Here is a 22,623-nt window from a genome sequence, read left to right on the forward strand (position 1 = left end):
GCCGAAAATACCCGAGCCTGCCGCCGACATCACTGCTGAATGTGACAGGCGGCTTAGACAGGGAGGACAGCGGCAGCACTGACATGTCTCCTACTGTATATGACCTGAAAGGAGATTTGGAGTATCAAGGTGTGCATAAGAAGGGGGGGGGGGGGGGGCGGCCGAGGAGAGAGTGCAAAATGTATAAAAGTGTACCCCTATGTGTATCCCAACGAAGTGCACCCGGCGTATAAGACAACCCCCCACTTGGAGGCATGTTTTTCAGGGGGAAAAAGTTATCTTATACGCCGGCAAATACGGTAAGTAATAGGTATAGCAGTCTCAATTTGGATCCTATCAAAGGAGAGACAGAACAGAGTATGTTACAATGCAATCCAATGTAAAAGCTCCTGCTAATATGGCCGCGGCACCAATGGAGATTTATACCACACAAAAATGGCCGCCGCAACTAATGTTGTCTATATTATAGGAAAGGAAAAGCAAAAGTAAAGTATAGATCTGATGAATAAGGTTTGGAATTCGGCACTCCCATCAAACAATGCTGCTAATTAAACAATACAAAGATGAGAATACCAGACTTCTAGGGCGCAATCAAAACAGGATGGTGTCTAAATCGTCGGTACTTCAATGGATCTTTCCTCTCCCAATATATTTCCAGCAGTATGGAAGAAAAGTTGAAAAGAGACCAATAATTAGATACCGTTATGTATTTCTGCTGGTGGTAGCTACAGATAAGGTGATGAGGGAATATGGATGGGCGTATTACACTCGCGGTGTATATATCCGCGTATCGGATCGGGATCGCATCAAAAGGGCAGCGAAATGGTCCAAAACATGGCCGATTTACATACAATTGGTCGAGATTGTATCTAAATTGGCTCTTTTGGGCCATATCGTCCTGGTGTGTACCCCACAATAATGTGTAATGGGCATTACCGTGTGGGTCATAATGTATAATGGGCATTGCACAGCCACTTTTGGCATGCACTTATAGTACCACTAAGACATTATTTCTACTTGCTCCACCGCCACTGAGGCAGGGTATAGTAGGGTCAGTTAAAATACTGATCTTTTTTGTAGGGGGGGGCACAATATTTATCTTACCTCAGGGCAACTGGGATGACGTTACACCACTGTCCCTCACTGTCTCTTTCCAGGCTTTAACCTTGTATCTGAGCTGTCTAGTTCCAGTCAGTCATATGGTCTCATTCCCTGCTCTGCCCCTTCCCACATCCATGCCATTCTGCCTTTTGTCTCCTGATTGTCCCCTTTTAAAAACTTGTGTGGTTTCCTTAAAATGTTCTATTGAACTGTTAAATATTGTATTATCTCATCACAACAGCAAGCACAGTAATTTTCAATGAATATTCAAAGCACTTAGACTATACAGGATGTGGCAGTAACTATTCCTTCCATATGAGCTGAACTGCAATTATAATAGTTAAAGGTGGGTTATATAACACATTATTACAGTATTTCTACATTGTTGGTTCTCCCCTCAGGTGCTAGGATCACCAGACTCTGGAACAGGCCACATAGAACTGCCCATGTGGGAATCAGTCCTCAGTCAAGTCGATCACTGCCACATTCAGTGACTGTGGGACCTTGAGACTTGTTGATGGTCATTGTAAAGCAGACCTTCATTGAAAACTAGCACTGCAGCTTCTTCAATTCAAAGGGGTGCTATAATGGGGTGTGGATCGTTTGGTCTACAACAACTAGGTCGACAAGCATTGGGTCGACACCACTAGGTCGACATGCAGCAAGGTCTACGTGGGTCAAGGTCGGCATGGATCTAGGTCAACATGGGTCTAGGTCGACATGACATTAGGTCGACACAAGCATTAGGTCCACATGGGCTAGGTCGACATGTGGGTTTTCACTGTTTTTTTACCCAAATGTCGACACAGTGCACCACATCCCCTCGCATTGCTCGCTGCGCTCGGCACACTATTTTATTCTCCCACCACGCCCTAGTGGTTGGTAGGGCATGAAATTCCGCCTGTCGGCTCAAACAACAGTGAAAAACCCTATGTCGACTTTTCGACTGTCGACCTAGCCCATGTCGACCTAATGCACGTGTCGACCCAATGCCCGTGTCGACCTAATGTCATGTCGACCTATACCCATGTCGACCTAGATCCATGTTGCCCTTGACCCTTGTCGACCTTAACCCGTCGACCTTGCTGCATGTCGACCTAGTGGTGTCGACCCAATGCTTGTTGACCCAGTTGTTGTAGAACTTATAACCGTATCCCCTATAATGGTATGAGCATACCTCCTAACTGTGTCAGGAACGGGACATGACCTGCCAAAGGCGCCGCTGTGCCAAAAAGGGGGGTGTCGCAACAAATGGGCAGAGCCACAGGCAAATGGGGTGTGGCTGAGGGAAGTGATCCTAACTTTGCATAATTTTGGGGTGTTCCCAGCACTCCCAGAGCAGCGGGGCAGCCCCTGGCTCCATCCCTGCACTGAACAGATGGCGTTCGCATATGCGCACCTCTATTCACCAATCACCAGTAGAGCAGCAGTGATCATCAGCTCCCCGACTGCTCCACCCTCCCATGGGACAGTGCGACCCATGTAGGGACAGCAGGACAGTCTCCAATTAGCGGGACTGTTCTGCTGTAATAGGAGCAGTTGGGAGGTATGGTATGAGTGCTGGTATTTGGGGTATGAATACAGACTCATCCTGAGCATAGCTGACAAACAATGTGGCCTCAATGACAAGTGCAAGATCAGTCACTACATCACGGTAAAGCAGAGATCCAGGGCCGGCGCCACCACATAACTATTAAATAATATAATACACTGTGATCTACTGTACTGTTCTAACTCTATAAAATGGACCTCAAACAGAAAGTAGCTGAGGCACAGTGGGCATTATTCTGGTCGGAGCGGCCAAACGTGCGTACGTTCGCCATTACCGCACGCTAGCCGTACGCGGCCGTTAGGGCTAAGTCCACCCACAAATCAGCCGCTTACGTACGGGCAGAAATACCGTAGAAGGGGAGTGGCGTACAAATGAGCGTACGGCAACGTACGCGGACGGCTCAGCCCTTGCACTCCGACAACAGGCGTACAACTGAGCGTACGGCGCCGTTTACGGCCGTCTTTCCTCCGTCTCCCCACCGACTTCTTGCGGAGATCTGAGCGTACGCCAGTTTGCACGGACGGGTCCCTATTGTTTTCAATGGAAAACTCAGCTTATGTCACCGCTCGTGAGAGTGAGCGTACGTCCGTGCACGCTGGCATACCCTTCACATATATGGACCTGCAAATCTTGCCTCTCAACTACTAATCTGACAATTGATTAATTAATCTATTTGTTATTCAATTATTGTTTTCTATTAACTCAATTGTCTACCTTAATAAAGACCTAATAAAACTACATTTGAACCCACATTACATGTATATTTGTTATGTTCTAATGTGGCACTTTAATCACTATCTATGTGTCCCCATATTGCTGTTACTTTTAAATCAAGTTATGTTGGTGTTTCTGTATATGTACTAAATTATGTCCGTAATTAGTTTGTCCAAAATGTGTAACATGTATACCTACCCTGATGTTATGTGTGATGTTTTAATCGAACAACATTAAACATTCATGCATTTTCACTATGTGTTATTTTACTCAAAAACACACACATTCACACATCAATCATTACCCCTCACCTCAAATGACAAGTATAACTTACAGTACACATCTGTATGTACCTACCCTTACACGCCCTCTAACATATTTATTATTAAAAACACAGGCAATTTCGAACTGTAATCAAACTTTTATTTTATACAAAAATAAAAAGGGGGTGGGATAAATAAAAAATTAAAGGCGGGCCTCCAGAAGGCCAAAAAGGAGCTGGAGGTAGACGAGGGTCAGCATGATCTCCCGTATTAGGGCTGCCACCTCCTCCTGCTGCTGTTCAGTGTCTGTAATGAAGGGATAAAACAAAAAATTAATATATAACATACACAAATGTTTGTTGTATTTGTACATAATAAAAAGTTCAGAGTTATGTGTGAAGGGCACATACATTTAGAAACTACATTGAAGATGGGTCTGCTGTAAACACAGTACTAAAAAATAATATGTTAACACACACATACTGTACATAGTAAATAACATTAATTCAATTACTCCTTCATCAATGAATGTATGCTGTATCCCAATTGGTACTTTGGTTTTGGGGGACTGTCCTCTAACCTCACAATTAGCCTGTGCTATTTAAGGGTTATGACATTGTTGTGGCTTAAGCACTCCTTAGTATTTTAAATTTATGACATTGCTGTCCAAATTATAGGCCTACAGCTATGTTTGTAAAGCATGCATCCGCATGGCCTCACACACTATGACCAAAACAATCTCTACATTTAAGTTGCACCAGTGGCAGATTAAGCCTTTGGGGGGCCCGGGGTACTTTAGAGCGGGGGGCCCCCTTGCACTTGTCATTACTGGCCGCACACTGCATGGGCGAATATTATACTGTCAAAACATAGAGTAAAGGCAGAATAAACTTGGTCAATGGTTACCTGCAGGGGATATATATATATATATATATATATATATATATAGACAGGGGGTTGGCGGCACTCGGAATAATAATAGACCCCATATATATATATATATACACACACCACATGAAAAGCCTGTGTTTGTCCCTCTGCCCCTTACTCTGGAGGAGACCTCACAGTCCTAGTGCTGCCTCTGATTAAAAACCCTCCTATGACTAAGCTGCTGCTGCTGTTCTCCATGGACCTGAGAAGCATGTAATGAGCTCCACCAATCAGAGCTCAGCACAAACTTCTCAGCCTCTGTCCTCTGGTGCAAAGTGTCATGGGACTTAGTCAACTCCCAGAAATGCACTGCACACTTGTGCAATCAGTGTGCCTTGGCTCCCGATGCTCAGCACCATAAATCATTGTCACATTGGCAGATAGGTCAAGCTGCAGCACTACCCCACCCATGCACAAAACATTTAGCTAAAAAAAAAAAACATAACTTAAACATTTTATTTTTAAAAAATACATGACAACCACAGGGGGCCCCTAGCTAGAGGGGGGCCCAGGGGCACTGACCCCTTGCGCCTCCATTATAATCCGGCCCTGTGTTGCACATCATGCTGGGAACTGGAGTTACCCAACACCTGGAGCCACATAACTACCACACCACTAATGTCGGATATCTCATTGGATGTACTGTTATGTCAATTATTCAAGGGGTGAGGCATGGCCACACTCAAAAAAACCACCAAGGGGAGCCTTGTTCCTGGAGAAGGACAGGACACACCTCATGGTCGGCCTGCAGTGATATGTTGCAACTAATGTTGATGTTGGATACACATATGTGGTTGTTGTGATTGTTTATGTGTAGAAATGTGTAGGTCAACATTAGACACATTATTTACTTACGGCTACTTGAGCCATCCTGGTCGCCGCTGGTTGGCTGTGCAGTGGTTGGGGGGGTCACGAGCAAGGGGGATGGTCCTGGAGTTTGGACCGAGGTAGTGGGTGTGAGTGGGGAGTGGAGAGGTTTGGGGGTGGGTGGTGGAGAGGTGTAGGGGGGTTGGAAATGGGGTGGGGAGGGGGGGGGTGGGGGTTGTGGAGGGGGGGGGTTGTGGAGGGGGTGGGGGTTGTGGAGGGGGTGGGGGTTGTGGAGGGGGGGGGGTTGTGGAGGGGGAAGGGGATGGGGAAATTGTGTGGGTCCAAACTGCACCCTGTGTCTCCTCTTCTTCCTCCTCCTCTTCTTCCTCCTCTTCCTCCTCCTCCTCTTCCTCCTCCTCTTTCTTCTCCTCCTCCTCCTCCTCTTCCTCCTCCTCCTCTTCCTCCTCCTCCTCTTCCTCTTCCTCTTCTTCCTCCTCCTCTTCCTCCTCCTCCTCGGCTGCCTGGTCCCGGGCTGCCTGCTCCCGGGCTTCAATGCGTGCCCTTGCCCGTGCTGAAATGTTCATGTTGATGGCATAGAAATCGAAGATTGGGTTTCATAAAAAAGGGGGAAAGAAAAATTCACATTAGTCATGCTCATAACCTTCAAAATTATCATTGCTGTGAAATTTCAGACATTTATCATGCAAACTATTTGATATCCTACACCCAAAAACTGATCAACTACTTAAACCCCCCCCCTATACACCCCCTATACACCCATATACACCCCCATATACACCCATATACCCCCCATATACACCCCCATATACACCCCCATATACACCCATATACACCCATATACACCCCCATATACACCCATATACACCCATATACACCCCCATATACACCCATATACCCCCCATATACACCCATATACACCCCCATATACACCCATATACCCCCATATACACCCATATACACCCCCTATACACCCATATACACCCCATATACACCCCCATATACACCCATATACCCCCCATATACACCCATATACACCCCCTATACACCCATATACACCCCATATACACCCCCATATACACCCCCATATACACCCCATATACACCCACATACTCAGGGACACATTTATAAAAAGTACAGAAAACATTTGCAAAATAACGCAGGCATACTAGTAAATAAAAACTTACATCGGGCAATATGGCGGCGAAGTGTGCTGAGCAACACTGGCTGCCGCCGGCGCAGGTCCGACCAGCGCCGCTCCAGTTGAGCCAGGCTCCTATCCACGCCGGTCCTGGCGAAAATTAGCCGGCGGGCAGCATTGTATGCCCGCCGCTTTTCCCTATTTGACACATAAGGGCCCCTGGGCCCCAGGCGGCGGTCCATGACCTCAACCAAGGCCAATAGCTCCTGGGTAGAAAACACCCTAGCCCTGGTTGAAGTCATGGTGGCAATGGCGCAGTTATTAATTGCAGGTACATATTTCACTTTTGGTGCTTGCTGATTGGTGTAAAAAATTGTTTGTTTGGTATTAACTTTATTAATCCTTCTTACATTAACAAACTGGATGCGAATAGAAACTTACGCGGACCGTTCCGATATACACACACCACAACCAACAGCATGCATTCAATGAAGAGAGAAGTACTGTATTTACAGTGTGCGGAAAATAATACACGCAACCCTCTACTTATAACTACGCTGCTTAAAGGGGGCACGATACACCGATATCCATGGAGAGGAGTACTGTATTTACAGTGTGCGGAAAATAATACACGCAACCCTCTACTTATAACTACGCTGCTTAAAGGGCCACAATGCGACATGTTGCTGTATGACAATTTCATACACATTACATATGTAAGGAAAGCATTGTAACGTGATGTTTTGAAATGTGACTCACAAGGCATACACGAACTCCAACAGATACCAGCTGACAACACTCATCATTGGAATGACAGGTGCACACATTTCACGATGTAGCCCACAATGCTCCCCAACCTGTGTATGTGCATTTACAGGTGATTGATCAGGTGCGTTGAGACCTGCGTAATTTAAGCGGCAATTATCGGCGGGAAATATCGGCGTAAATTTGCATCTACATTGCGGGAAAAAATATACGCCCCCTTGTTCATGGCGGGAGATTAACATATAAATATTCAGTCAGATGCAGCCCACAATTGCTGCAAACATGTCTGACTCAGACGATTCTGCAGCAGAGGACGCTCTGCAGAGAGCTACAGCACAATCCCTGCTTGATGCACTCAACAAGAGGGAACAGGAGCGGAGAAGGAGGGCCCAAGAGAGGAGTCGCCTGCAAGATCAAGCGGGCCCCTCAGTAACAGGCCCTGGTGAACCTCCACCAGCTCCACAAGGGCCAAGCAACCAGCCAGAACAAGAGGTTGCATCTCTCCAAACAGGTGTGACCCAGCAGGTGCATGGTGAGAGAACTGGGGCCACCAGAAAACGTGCTGCAACATCTAGGGTGATGACTGAGCAGGATACCACCACCAGAAAGAGAAACCCTGCATTTGTAGAGGCCGAAATGCGAATTCTAGTGCCCAGGGCACGCGAATGGATTGAATTGGCAACCAGGAAGCCGGGTGCCAGTGCAAGGAGAAACCTTTGGGACAAGATCACAGAGGAAGTGAACCAGGTGTCACCAGTGGTCAGAACTTGGGACGCGGTGAAGAAAAGGTTAGTGTGTTTGTCAGGGCAATTTTTCAGCAGTCTCCAGCAGGAACTGAGGCCCTTATTCTAGTTCACTCTTTCTGCCCAAATATTTCTTAGATGGACAAAACCATGTGCACTGCAGGTGAGGCAGGTGTTACTTGTGCAGAGATAATCAGATTTGGGTGGGGTTTTACACCTGCCTCACCTGCAGTGCACATGGTTTTGTCCATCAAAGAAATATTTGGCCACACATGGCAAAAAAACATAAGATCACCCACACTAGGAAATGTCACGTAGCTAGGGGTACCACATAGTCCCTTTAATTCCGGACACATATTAATTACACAGGTTCTGTGGCTGGCTGACTTCAAGACTCCACTTCACCTAATTTTAAACTGCCACAGAACCTGTGTAAGTAACATGTGTCCGGAATTAAAGGGACTAGGTGGTAACCCTACACGTAGCACAGTGGTGCACATATCTCATGGTGATATTTGTATTTTTAAACTTGTAGGTGGACTGACTTCAAAAGTGCACTGAAGAGGAAGATGACTGACCGGTACAACCACAGCATGTCCACCGGGAGCGGTCCTATGCCTGACCATTTGGAGTATACCCCCCTGGAGCTGGACTCCTGTGACGTGATCGATGTGGGGGAGATCAGGGGGATCTCCAATATGGACAGTGAGCTCCCGGCGGAGGTCTTTGCTGCTGCTTTTGATGGTAAGTCACAGTAATGCATTGTATTTAGAAAGATATTTTTTATTGCGTATGTGATGGTGACATTGTTTTCAATTCTTATCCTAGCAGAAGCAGAAAGTCAGGATGTACCGGCAGCATCTTCCTCTGCAGAGCCACAGGTGGAGCAAGTGGTCCAGCCTCCACCAAGACGTCGCCCCCAGCCCCAGCCACAGGAGACATGGAGTGAGAGCCTGTTGGTGACGCTGGACAGGATCGAGCAGCAAGGGGTGGATGCTGCGATCCGTCAGCAGCAGGTGGCGGATTTTCTGGCGGAGTGGAAGGCCACAAACCAGCTGCAGGTTGAGGCCTTGAACCGCATTAATGAAACTCTGGCGGCTGGCATGCTAAGCATTGGCCAACACCTCAGCCGCCAGAATGAACTTCTTGCGAAACAGCTGTCCACCGCCAGGTCCCTAAGGGACAATCCCCCATCTGCTGCCCCACCCCAAGCTGCTCCCCAACCTTCCACCTCGGCTGACCCTCCTGTGTCGACTAGGGGAAGACGCCGAAAGCCAGCTGAGCCAAAGGCCCCTGTCCCCAAGGCCCCATCTAAAAGGGGCAAAAAAGGGCCCAAATGAGACCTGGTTCACTTCCTCTGTGGTTGGAGCCCAAAGGTTTAAATTGCACTGGACATCCGCTTCCTGAGTTGCCCATCGATCCATTTGCGTGCCATGGGCATGAAAGTTCGTATTTTGACCTCTACAAATGCAGGATATTTTTTTTTGGTGGTGTGTATCTTGCTTAGTATTCACCCTGGTTGTTGCAGTACGTATTCTGGTGTCCCCATTTCTTTCACCATTGCATTTGCAGGGTAACACATGTTTGGAGATATGCAACCTCTTGTTCTGGCTGTTTTATTATTTGTGTGTCTATTTTATTTGTTTATTTGATTTCTCACATTAAAGTGTCAAGCTGTGATGCTGAACAGCAAATAAATTTATTTTACAAATTAAATCTAAATTGTGGTATGTGTCATTTCTTGTGTGAAACAAATACTAGATTTATGTGTACTTACTGACCAGGGTATTTTTGAACATTTGTTGAAGTGTGGTCGAAGTTTCCCATGTGTAACCCTCTCCATGGCCATTCCCATGTTCCTATCCAACTTTTCCCTGCTAATTAGTTTGTGTCAGCACATGTGCAGAGCAACTTAATAGGTGAGAAAGCAGTTTGTGTGCAGGTGAGGTAGCTCCTACAGTAGTAGGTAAAAGCAGGTCCAGAACAATGCTTTCCTCATGGAGTGGGTGAGGCAGACAAACAAGGGTGAAAAGGTACATTTGTGTAGGAATGCATATGTGTCCTCCCTAAAAAAAGATGTGTGAATGGGCCAAACATGATAAATTAGCTTGTGAACAAACATGCATAACTTTTTAAATATATATGATTTGACAGTGTCATAAGCAGATGTAGGAATCCTTTGTTAGAGAGATGAGAGTGCAATAATGTGATTGGTGGCATCTTACATCCAGAGTGTAGTCAAATCCAAATCATAGCAGATGAGATAGTGGTACAGGTCATTATTTTGGGTACTATACAAAGATTGTGTGGAAAATAGTGGTCATGGGCTTCAAACATTGCTGAAACATCCTTTGTAGGTGTTAGATGTGGTTTATGTTATTGTATCCTAAATACAAAACCTATGTTAGTATTAGAGTGAACACGTTGACACATGTCGACTTGTGTAGATTGAGTGTGCTACTGCGTAAAGTCTATGAAAGCACGTAGTGAATGTGTCTGTTTAGCAAATACCTACCTTAGCGTATAAAAAGATTCTTACCTTCAATTAAACAAACCTTTAAATGTGGAGAAGTATAGAAACATAAGCTTCCAATGTGTTTGCGTGCTGTATGTGTGGCTTGCAGGCAGTGAAATAATGGTTTGGAGTTAATAGACTGCAGCATTGCTTATTACATTCAGGTGTATGTGTTTGAGTAGTAATCAGCGTTAATTAGCCAACTCAGGCGCACGCTGGCATGCGGTATCTGTAGGGGTGGTTTGAGCTGGCGGTTGGCAGCCGCCTGTTTGGTGTCCGAAATGAACGGTGCCTTAGTCGATCGTGCGGTAGTAGCACCGCTCATTTTTGGTGCACACCCCCGTGTACGCCCATATTTACGCCCATTTTCCCTCATTATTTCGGCCGCTCCCATCAACACGCCCCTATGCCGCCCCATTACCCGTACACTCGCGTACAGGTTTTTTCGCACGTTGAGACACCGGCCGTAAGCGTTGTGGAGTGTTCGCGCCGGCGCATTAGCGTATCTGCACATGCGCAGATCGTTAAAAACCCCGGGACGTACGCGTACGGCCCGGACGCTCCAACCAGAATAAGGCCCACAGTGACATTGTGCCAAGTGAATTTATCAAAATAGGTGTGAAAATTGCCATGTGAACATTTTTATTCATTATAATGGCCTGTAATGTTTACCTCATATAGGAAATATAATCTTTTTTAATACATTTTTTATTTGAATTAATATAACAATGTGAGCGACACTGCTGAGTGGCACTCAAAGGGTTAGTAAATTTCCTGACAGATGATCGATATTGTATTTTGATCTAAAAGCGAGCACATGCTGGCCAGTATATCAGCCATTCAATAGAATGGCAAGTATATCTTTGGGGTGTCGTCTGATACGTATCCCCGATATGATCCTTACCAATTGTCAGATAGTTCTGCAGATTGGCTGGACAGCTGATACAGTACATTGGCCTAGTGTGTACTCAGGCTTTGAAGCTATTTAATAAAAATATTTACCTGTTTAAAAGAAAAAAATTGGAAATTCTTTCAAAAATTATAATTCAATTGTGATTTTTTAGTTGCCTTTACAAATTTAAAAACATAAGAACATTGTATACATCCTGCATAGTTTATCTTATTAACACAATTATCATATTTATTTAAAGTCTATAATATATTTGTAATTTGTGTTACATAAAGCGACTTTGGTTCTTCGGTACTCTTTACTTATCACGGCGGCCATCGCGGGCATTGAATGCACTAAAAAATCGGATGCGACGCGACCGACGCGATGCCCGCGATTTCCCATAGGGAACAATGTTAAATGTCTCAATTGACCTGATTTTTCTGTTCAATGCCTCAATTGACCCGATTTTTCCATAGGAAACAATGTTAAATGGCCCACAGAGGCCAAATAGGCACTCTGAAGTGTGAAATGGCCCCCACAATTGTTAACGCCACCCCACGATCAACGTGAACTCGAAGCGTGGCGAGCGCAGCAGGCCCGCGAGGGGCGGCGGTACGCGTCCTACGACCTTTTCATAATCCCACTATCCACGTCGGCGTGGAGTTGAGAATAGAATAGTGTGGCGAGCGCAGCGAGCCCGAAGCGTGGCGAGGGGACGCGGATACCTGTGAAGCCCGCGAAGGGACGCGTTTACCTGTGAAGGTATCCGCGTCCCCTCACGGGGCTTGCTGCGCTCGCCACGCTTCGGGCTCGGTGGCTCGCTGCGCTCGCCACACTATTCTATTCTCAGCTCCACGCCGACGTGGATAGTGGGGGTATGAAAAGGTCGTAGGACGCGTACCGCCACCCCTCGCGGGCTCGCTGCGCTCGCCACGCTTTGGGTTCACGTTGATCGTGGGGTGGCGTTAACAATTGTAGGGGCCATTTCACACTTCAGGGTGGCTATTTGGCCTCTGTGGGCCATTTAACATTGTTTCCTATGGAAAAATCGGGTCAATTGAGGCATTGAACAGTAAAATCGGGTCAATTGAGACATTTAACATTGTTCCCTATGGGAAATCGCGGGCATCGCGTCGGTCGCGTCGCACCCGATTTTTAGTGCATTCAATGCCCGCGATGCCCGCAATTTTTTTACCTGCGATGCCCACGATCAAAATCGTGGGCGCCGTGCTAGGTAAAGAGTACCGGTTCTTCTTGGTTTTGTTACAACCATTGGCAGCTCCTTACTTGGTGGAGGAGGGGCTGCTACTGGCTGTGCAGCCATTGTCCAGAGGAGGGGAGAAGTGGAGAGGCCTTGCCACCTAGCACCTGCATAATGGAGCTGACAGGCACCGGGGCCAGCACATGAGCACAAGCGGCAGCTTGGCTTTGCATGTGCAAAGCTTGGCTTCTATGAACTGAACTTCATATAGGGCCCAATTGCAGCCTGATTGACAGGGAGTGGGCGTGTGGGGGTGGAACCTGGGCATTTTTTTGGGCATGCCCGCAAAAACAGTGGGCCCGCCCAACAAAACTCTGGGACTGTCTGTCCAAATGCAGGCCAAGTACAGGCTCACAACTGCTGTGTGAGTTCTGGGCTACACTGGGACAAGAGGAAAAATCAAATGATTTTTCCTCTAGCAGCCCGCATGCGAATTAATGTGTTCCCATACACATCTGTTCGCCTCCCCTACAAACCCCTTCGTAAGGTGGGATTTTGTGGGAAGGGGCCAGCAGCTACCTGCTCCCTGAGCTCCGAACATTCGCAGTCCAGCAGAAAGCTCTGAATCAGGCCCATAGTACCTTCATACCTGGTATGAATGTACAATATGTTCATTCAAAATGAATTACAGTAGGCTTTGTCACTATTCCACTATTCCAAGACCTACTGTGATCATTTTTTGTTGTTGTGTGTGTGTTATTCTGGACAGTTGCGGAAGATATGGTTGTAATGTAGGCTAAAGAAATTCTACAGAGGAAGTGTCTGGCCTGCAAGCAGCTAGCTGGACAGCCAACATTGTAAAATGTAATTAATATGCCATTGTAGTCATTACTAGCTACAGCTTACTAACAAACTTATTTTCTACATATAAATACTGTAGTCCGCTTCAAAGTTGGCTTCGCTGCTCCAGCAATGGACCTGGTTTTCCATGTAAGGTTACAATCACTGTGCTTTGTTATGTTATCGCTGTCATCAGTTGCGTTTCTGCATAGACCTAGCAGTAAAATAGCATATCTTTATTTTATGACTCCAAAATAAGATGTGAGTTATGTAAATAAATGTTATCTAGTAAAGTACGTGATTAACTGGAGAAATCAGATCACTTTTATCCTAAGGGAATCAGCAGCTATTTTGCTCACAACCTCTGTGTGAGTTCTGGGCTATATGGCGGCTGCGAACACCTGGGACAAGAGTAAAAATTGAATGATTTTTCCTCTAGCAGCCCGCATGCGAATTAATGTGTTCCCATACACATTCGTTCGCCTCGCCTACAAACCCCTTCGTAAGGTGGGTGTTGCACGCCGCCGCCCGGGTTGTAGTGCACCCGGACGGACGGCGGATGCTGCACTCAGTGACGCGGCCGGGGACGTTGCCCGGCAGCGTCCCAAGCCTCCTTCTGACTCGGAGCGTCGGGACATTGCTAGGCAACGTCCTTGAGCTTCCGCCCGGCGGTAGATGACGCGCGCGCCTGACGTCAGTCAGGCGGCGTGAAATTCAAATAAATAGCCGGCGTCTGCTGGGCACAGACGCCGGTTATAGCTGTAAGCTTTGTGAGCCACTTGCTTTCTGCCCAGCTTAGCAGATTACTCTGCACTCCGGTCCCCTGGGCTTCCCAGCCCACTGTCCTCGTCCAGTTCCCTTTTCTTCCAGTGTCTGCTTCCCCAGCCTTCCGTGGAATGTCCGGTTCTGAATCCTGTCTGCAGCCAGAAGACCTGCTTCAGCCTGAGCCTGCGTTTGGCCCACTGTCTCCATCTTTCGTGGGTCACGTAAGTGCTCCAGTGGAGCCTCGGTCTTACTCTCCATTTCCAGTGGCCCGCCGTGGCCGTGCCCCTCCGTGGGTTCATTCTCTTTCTCTTCCATCCATCTCCAGTGGCCCGCCGTGGTCTTGCCCTTCACTGGGTACATTCTTGTTATCATCCTCTATTGTATCCTTCTAGTTCATTGGTTCTTTCTCATTTATCTTTCTCTAGTATCTTTCTAGCAGGGAGTGTCCTCTATTTCTATCCTGGTTTTGAGGAGTCGCCGTACCTGGGGCGTAGCCTGCTGGGGACTCCTCTTCCCATTTACTTGTGTCTGCGACTTGGTCGCATCCCGGTTTGGCCTGGTGCCGGCAGTCAGGGGTCTACTCCCAGCTAGGCCCGGTAGTTAGCAGTCCTCTTGTGTACCATTTGGCGATCATTTACCCCTTGTCAATTCATAAGACCTGACTGCATCGGGGTCGGAGCGGGCCTAACTCGCTCCTTCGGACGCCGCGGCCACAGGTGAAGCCTAGCTCTGCAGGGGTTTACCATCTGCCTCAGGGACTCAACAGAGTTAGAGTAACATCTGCTGTGGCCATCCCAACGGCCCCGGCTACGGGCTCACGCCTGACCACCTGTCTACATCCGCCAACCGTTGCTCCTTGTGCCACAGTCGGCATCGTAACAGTGGGATTTTGTGGGAAGGGGCCAGCAGCTACCTGCTCCCTGAGCTCTGAACATTCGCAGTCCAGCAGAAAGCTCTGAATCAGGACCATAGTACCTTCATACCTGGTATGAATGAATGAATTAGGCTTTGTCACTATTCCAAGACCTATTGTGATCATTTTTTTGTTGTGTGTGTGTGTGTGTGTGTGTTATTCTGGACAGTTGCGGAAGATATGGTTGTAATGTAGGCTAAAGAAATTCTACAGAGAAAGTGTCTGGCCTGCAAGCAGCTAGCTGTACAGCCAACATTGTAAAATGTAATTAATATGCCATTGTAGTCATTACTAGCTACAGCTTACTAACAAACTTATTTCTTCATACAAATACTCTAGTCCGCTTCAAAGTTGGCTTTGCTGCTCATGCAATGGACCTGGTTTTCCATGTAAGGTTACAATCACTGTGATTTGTTATGTTATCGCTGTCATCAGTTGCGATTCTGCATAGACCTAGCAGTAAAATAGTATATCTTTATTTTATGACTCCAAAATAAGATGTGAGGTATGTAAATAAATGTTATCTAGTAAAGTACGCGATTAACCGGAGAAATCAGATCAGCTTTTATCCTGGGGGAATCAGTGGTGCACAGAACTGGCTTTATTTTTTTAAGTCATTTTTCATTTTTACAGCTCGTACCTGAAACAAGAAAAAAAATCTGTGTAATTATTTCAGAAATGAATAATATGGGATTTATTTACTAAGATGGGAGTTCTACTGAAGATAGGAGGTTGTCCATTACCTTCTAGAAAGAGCAAAATAAATAAGAATTCAAATCTGATGGGTTGCTATGGGCATCTTCATCGAACCAACTAAACACCGCCTGCACGATTGTCGGCCCCTGTTCGCTCGGCGAATGTCCCCCGCACTCATGCGAATGGATGTTTTGCATGAACATCCATTTACAGCCTTGCGTGTGGGGCCAAAATCATTCAATGGTCACCGGCCATCTATTGATTTCTCAAACGTTCGCAAATATAAGTCGCTCCCTATGTGGGGCCCTGCTACATGAACTGTGTGGGAAGCTGACATCCAGTGATGTCAACTTCCCGCCCCGGCACCGGCGTCATTAGCATGGGATCGCCCAGTGTTTGCATGGGAACACCCATGAAATACTGGGCTTTCTCTTGGGCGCAACCAGTGCCCCCCGCTTCACATCTTTAAGCCCCATCCCCATTATGGTAACTGCCTTCATTCGCGGCTCTCCTTGGGGGGGGGGGCTAAATTGCAAGATTTGCATAATTTTATCCTCGCCCCCTCCCCAAAGAGCCGTGAATGCTGGTATTTTACTGGCAGAGGAGGGACCTTAGGGGGGCTGGACAGGAATGCGGGAGGCTTGCCAACCCTTTCGGGGGGCCGAGAGGGATACATGGTTTTAGGGACCCTCCCGGCCATTCCAGGAGGGTAGGTAAGTATGCTCCAGTCTCTGTTTTCATAGTGCCCTCTCTACATATCCAGCGAGTTTGAAACAGGCCATTTTGTTTCCACTTTCTGTTAAAGAGTAATTTGGTCCGCCGAGTCTCCTCTAGTGGCGGTATACAAAAGGCTACCTACTCTTCACCAATATGAGGTAAACCGCTAGTGACAAACCAAATTACTCCTTTGTGTGCTAAAATGTTATAAAATAAAGTGAAAGCAATTTTTGCAGGGGAAACTGATTTGTTTAAAACTTGGTGGATATGGAGAGTTTCATTGTACTCCATCTCGACTGTGGGTATATCTATAATGGGTGCAGATAGTATGACTTGGGCAACAGATGTTAGTGGGCCAACTTCTCAGGTCTGACTCAACTGCACCCAGGTCATAAAGTTGGTTCCCTTAATTGCCCAGTGTGTGGCATGTATACTGGCCAGACTCAGATTAAGGACTGAGGAAGCCCCAGAGCAACTAAATTGAGGGAACCCTAGTCAATAAAATTGTCCCCCCAATATGGCAAAGTGATGTTCCCATCCCCCCTGTGCCCCTGCATACTGACCTCCTATGGCATGCTTTTGTGCAGGGGTGTAACTACCACAGGCAATGGAGGCTCCAGCCTCTGTGCTAAAATCCATGAAGGGTCACCTGCGTGTAAAGCAGCACTTACATATAAAAATGACCCCTGTATTGCCACTTAAACACATACTGCACCTTTAGTGCCGCTTACAGACAATGCCCCCACTAGTGCTGCACACATAATGCCCCTACAGCGCCACTCACACATAATGCCCCACTAGTGCCACTTACAGCATCCCCCTGGTCGGAGTGTGGCTGAGGCTAGGACCACCTTCAACTTCATTAGTGATTCAGGAAGCCCCCACATTGCGACGTGATGTGAGGATGAGGAGCTGGCGCTGCTGTCACAAAGGAGGGGGTGAGGAGTGATGCAGCCTCAGCCTGTCTGGGATCCATCATCTGGATCAGCGTATTGCCGCCCCGTCCCACCCATGGAATTGGAAGAGGTAAATAAAACAATAATTTTATGTAATACATCAGAGAGAGGGAGGGAGCGGGGTGGGAGGGAGGGAGTCTCTCTGAGCAGGCTGCAGCATGTGATGATATTTTATAATCCTCCAGATAAGATTATACTTATTAATAATAAGTAATAATAAATAATTAGATAATTAAAAATAAATAGATTAGTAAATAGTTAATAATAATAATAATAATAATAATAATAATAATAATAATAATAATAATAATTGTTATTGCCTATTTTGTCAGTCCTGGGCCACACAATTGATGGCAGCCCTGTCTAGGGGTAATGTAATTGGAACTTACAGTATGATCAAAAACACCAAGAGACCAGAATGCATCAGCTTCACAAATTATAGGGGTCAATAACCAAACCACTGTGACTGGATGGGTTTTGTCAATTGAACTGGTAAGTTGGCTTTGCTTAAAAAAATATTGGAAGAATGTGAATAATTTGTAGATTTTCATGGTCTTATTAGGCATATATATATATACTGTAGCAATCTATTCTCCTGCACGTCTGATCAGGAACCTGGGCTGATTACAGTGTTATGCTAATTATTCCGTTTCTGCTGATATATCATGAGTTGATTCTAGATCTGGATGTGATCTCTGCAGCAGTCAAATACAAGCACAGCAGTTTATCACTGTTCATCAGACTAGTGCCCAGTGGATTTGGTTGTGTTGCTCTCTTCGCTTTGACATTGTACAAACTATTGTTTATGGATTAAATAAATGCATCAGCTTTCTATGCACTATTTGTAAACGTATTATTCTTCAAAGCTTAATTCTCAGATAGCAGCCATAACGGCCTAACAAACTACAAAGCCAGTGGATGTTTCCGGTGACAATACAGCTTACAGTATATTTATGTCTCGTGCACACAAGGCCACATATATCTTCTATCGGCAGATGTTGGCTTGCATGACATCACCCAAATAATCTTATACTAAATAATAACTAACTGAACTTATCTAGAAATAACGACACAGACCACTGGAATGCCATTAAAATGAGTCAACTGCTCTCACCATGTTATGGATGCCTGATTGAAAATAAGTTCCCGGAGCTCCCTAAATATATTAGAGATTGGGGACGGGACTTGCAGCTTGACTTAATAGAGAAGGATTGGGAAAAAAGTTTCCAGGCCATTTTTCTTCGGCGGGTCAGACCCGGGTCAGCGGCGGTGTAAATGGGTCACTCTGTGTCCCTTTACCTGACCTGGGTAGAACACGGCTAGGACCTGGGTAGAGGGCAGTGTAAATGGGTAAGCCGGTTCACCCGACCCAGCTTCCATTTACATCAATGGGGGACGTGCAAGGTTGGATGGGGAGGCACAGACAGCCTGCACTGCTGTCTGCTATACTCTGCAGACAGCGGTGGAGGCAGCGTAGGAGGTGAATGGATGCCTGTGTATGACAGCTGAGGGGATGCACGGGTGCTGGGGGCAGCCCAGCAGCTTACCTTGATGCTGGGCTGCCCCCAGCACGGCGATCAGCTGTCCCGGCGGGGATGACCGCGGTCCCGGCACTTGGAGATGATGTCATCTCTAAGCGCCGCCTCAGTCTATACTGCGGGGGGGGGGGGGGGGGAGGGCACCACAGTGTAAACAATGTAAATCCCGGATCCAACCCGGCTTGGATCCTTCTTCCAATGCCGGGTCGGATTCAGGATTTTTGGTGTAAAAGGGGTATAAGTAATTGAGACGCAGTTCAAGGTTCTATCATGCTGGTACAGATGCCTCTTGCTAAAATGTTCCTGGGTGTGCCGGACACTTGGTGATGTACAGTAGCAATGAAACGGGTTCCCCATTACATATATGGTGGGGGTGTCGCTCACTTTGCCCCTTTTGAGATAAAGTTATTTCCATCTCTGGGTTGATTGTGGGCCCTGAAGTTCCTTCCGAGCACATTTTCTGGCTTCTTCATTTGGTGGCCGGCTCCCTGACACCTACAAAAAATCCCTACTAAAGTCCCTCAATAGTGCTGTTTGTTGGCGGTACACTGCCCCACCTATTGTGAAGGAGTGCTTTAGCAGACTAGACGTATACATGGCTATGGAAGAGATACGGGCGACACCAGAAAGCCAGCAGAGATTTACGGCTACTTGGTGTCCCTGGCTCGAATTCAAGTCATCTCAAACATACTTAGAGAATATGGCTTAAGAACGAGTCTTATATTTTTGATCCGTTATCTGGACTTTTTATGTTGAATGAAGGGTTGAGAAAATCTTGGTGGGTTTTGAATAAACAATAGGAAGGCCATTCAACCCCAACACTTCCTCCCCTCTCTTGTCTTTTTATCTCTTTTGTACTTTCTCTCTTGCTTTATTTTTCTGTTATTTGCTTCTATGCTAAGATTTTATTGTTTAAGCAGGATATGATATTTGTTCAGATTGACTGGATTTTCGGAGGTCATTACTTCAGGTCTTAAAAACATATTTACTAACGGTGTATTTCTGTACTATAGCTGAGACCTACTTCACTAGATCTGTAACCCTTTGTATTACCTGCTTGTTTGTTTATAATGTTTTTTATGTTGAAATTTGAATAAACATTTATTGGAAAAAAAAAATTAGTCAGCTGTTTGGTCTTTATTTATTATACTTAAACTAAGTATGGTGGCAATAAGAAAGAATGGCCAGATCATCAGTGACATTATGGCTTACCGCTGCTACGCATGTCCACAACATGACTTTTTCACCTACATGCAGCAGTGGCCACTGCAGTCATCACATATGGGGATAGAGTAGGTGTACTGTATGAGTGGCACTTTAAGAAAACTTTACTGTTGCAGGCTCCTCCCTCCTCTATCCCCACCCAGACCCCAGTCTTAGAAAAAGTGCCCGGAGGAGTAGGTTCTCTGGGCCTTCAGGGAGATCATGTTCTCTTTAATTTTTTACTTTTATTTTTGTTTTGATTTTTTCATTTTTACATAAAGAAGATAGGCAGACCTCTCAGCAGGGTCTTCCTACTCCATGGGACCCTGGAGGGGGGCTGGTCGCCACTGCCCGCAGTGCACCTTCCATGCACCCGGCGCCACCTGCAGTTAGCGGTTAAAGAGATAAATAGGTAGTCAACTGCGGTAATACTGATAGCTCAGGACTGGCCTCAATGACCGTGGTACTCGGTTGAGGCGATCTGCTAAGGAGGAGAGGTATTCCTCTGGCAGTTATTCCTACGATGATCAAGGCTAGAAAAGATGTTACGCCTCCCATTACCATCAAATTTGGAAGACATACATACGCTGGTGTGAAACCAGGAAGGTGCCTAAGGCGAACTTTTCTCTTTCCAGACTTTTAGAATTTTTACAGTCCGGGTTGTCAGCAGGCTTGAAGCTTGCCTCCCTGAAGGTTCAAATTTTGGCCCTATCTGTATTTTTTCACCGTAGGTTAGCCTTGATTCCAGAAGTTCAGACCTTCTTAAAAGGGATGCTGCATTTACAACCCCCTTTCACAGCCCCAACAGAACCTTAGGACTTGTCTGTGGTACTGTCTTTCCTAAAATCTGAGGTTTTCGAGCCCCTTGATTCTTCGGACCTCAAGTGGTTGACTTGGAAGATGCTTATGCTGTTAGCCTTGGCGTCAGCACGCAGAGTATCGGAGCTAGAGGCGCTCTCTTGTAAGTCTCCGTTTTGACCTATAGGGATTGGGCAGAACTTCGCACAAATAGAGGCTTTCTCCCAAATGTAGTATCGTCTTTCCACTTAAACCAACCCATCTTGGTTCCGGTGTTACAGGGGGATGATTCCTCTGGATGTGGTTCGGGCTCTACAGATGTATGTGTGGAGAACAAAGCCTTTGAGGAAGTCGGATTGCCTTTTTCGTGTTGTATGATGTACTCAAAAAGGGCTGTCCAGCATCAAAACAGACCCTGGCTTGCTGGATTTGTTGTACAATTCGGGAGGCTTATTCTTACACACAGAAACGGGTCCCCACTGGCTTATCGGCTCACTCTACGAGGTCGGTAAGTACCTCTTGGGCAATGGCCAAAGGAGTTTCTTTATCCCAGGTGTGCAAAGCAGCCTCTTGGTCTGGCAAGAACACTTTTGCACGGTTGTATAGGTTTAATACCTTTGCCAGCACATCTACAGCTTTTAGCAGGGCAGTGTTGCAGGAGCCCCAGGGCTCTCCCGCCCGGAAGTAAAAGCTTGGGAATATATCCCCATATAGGTGAAATGAGGAATTTGGTACTTACCGTTAATTCCCTTTCACCGAATCAGCAGGGGAAATTGCACGCCAGCCCAGCGCTGGTTCTCCTGCCATTTTGTAAGTTTTTGTACGTGGTTGATTGATATATTTAATACTAGCTGACCCGTCTGCCGTTGCCCGGGAAAACCATGTTTTTTTTTTTGTTTTTTTTTAATTTCCAGAATTGCTGTAAAATGTCATCTTATGCTATGCCAGAGGCCCAAGATTGTAATTTGTGAAAACCTTCACCATAATGTTAGAATGTGTTTGCATTGATACTCAATGCCAGCAATGAATTCAGGTGTGGTATTGTTGTTGTATGAAACGCATCACTCCTGACTTGATAGCTTGTGTGTGTGTTGATGAATTCCACATCCACTCCTGAGATTTAGCACCTATGATGCATTTTTTGTATGTGTTGCACTGTTTTTGTGTGTGTTGTAGTGTATGTGTTGTGTTGTTTGTATCTGTCCAATGTGTAAGTGTGTGAGGTGTGCAATGTATATATATATATATATATATATATATATATATATATATATATATATATATATATATATATATGTGTGTGTGTGTGTGTACAGTGGTTGAGGTGGAAATTTTGAAGTGGGGGTATGGGAAATTGAAAGCTGAAGTTATGTGCACACTCCAGAAAAAGAGGGTGCTGCCACTCAAAAGAGGGCATGTCCTTGAGTGCAGTGTACCATGCCATATGCCCCTTATACACATTATGCAAAACAGTAGTAGACCCCCTTACACTTGCCCCTTAAACATTATGCCACGAGAAAAGAGCTAAAATTCCCCTTATGCGACAGAATGAGCA

This window comes from Crinia signifera, chromosome 19, assembly GCF_055691185.1.
Source record: "Crinia signifera chromosome 19, ASM5569118v1, whole genome shotgun sequence".
Taxonomy (NCBI): domain Eukaryota; kingdom Metazoa; phylum Chordata; class Amphibia; order Anura; family Myobatrachidae; genus Crinia; species Crinia signifera.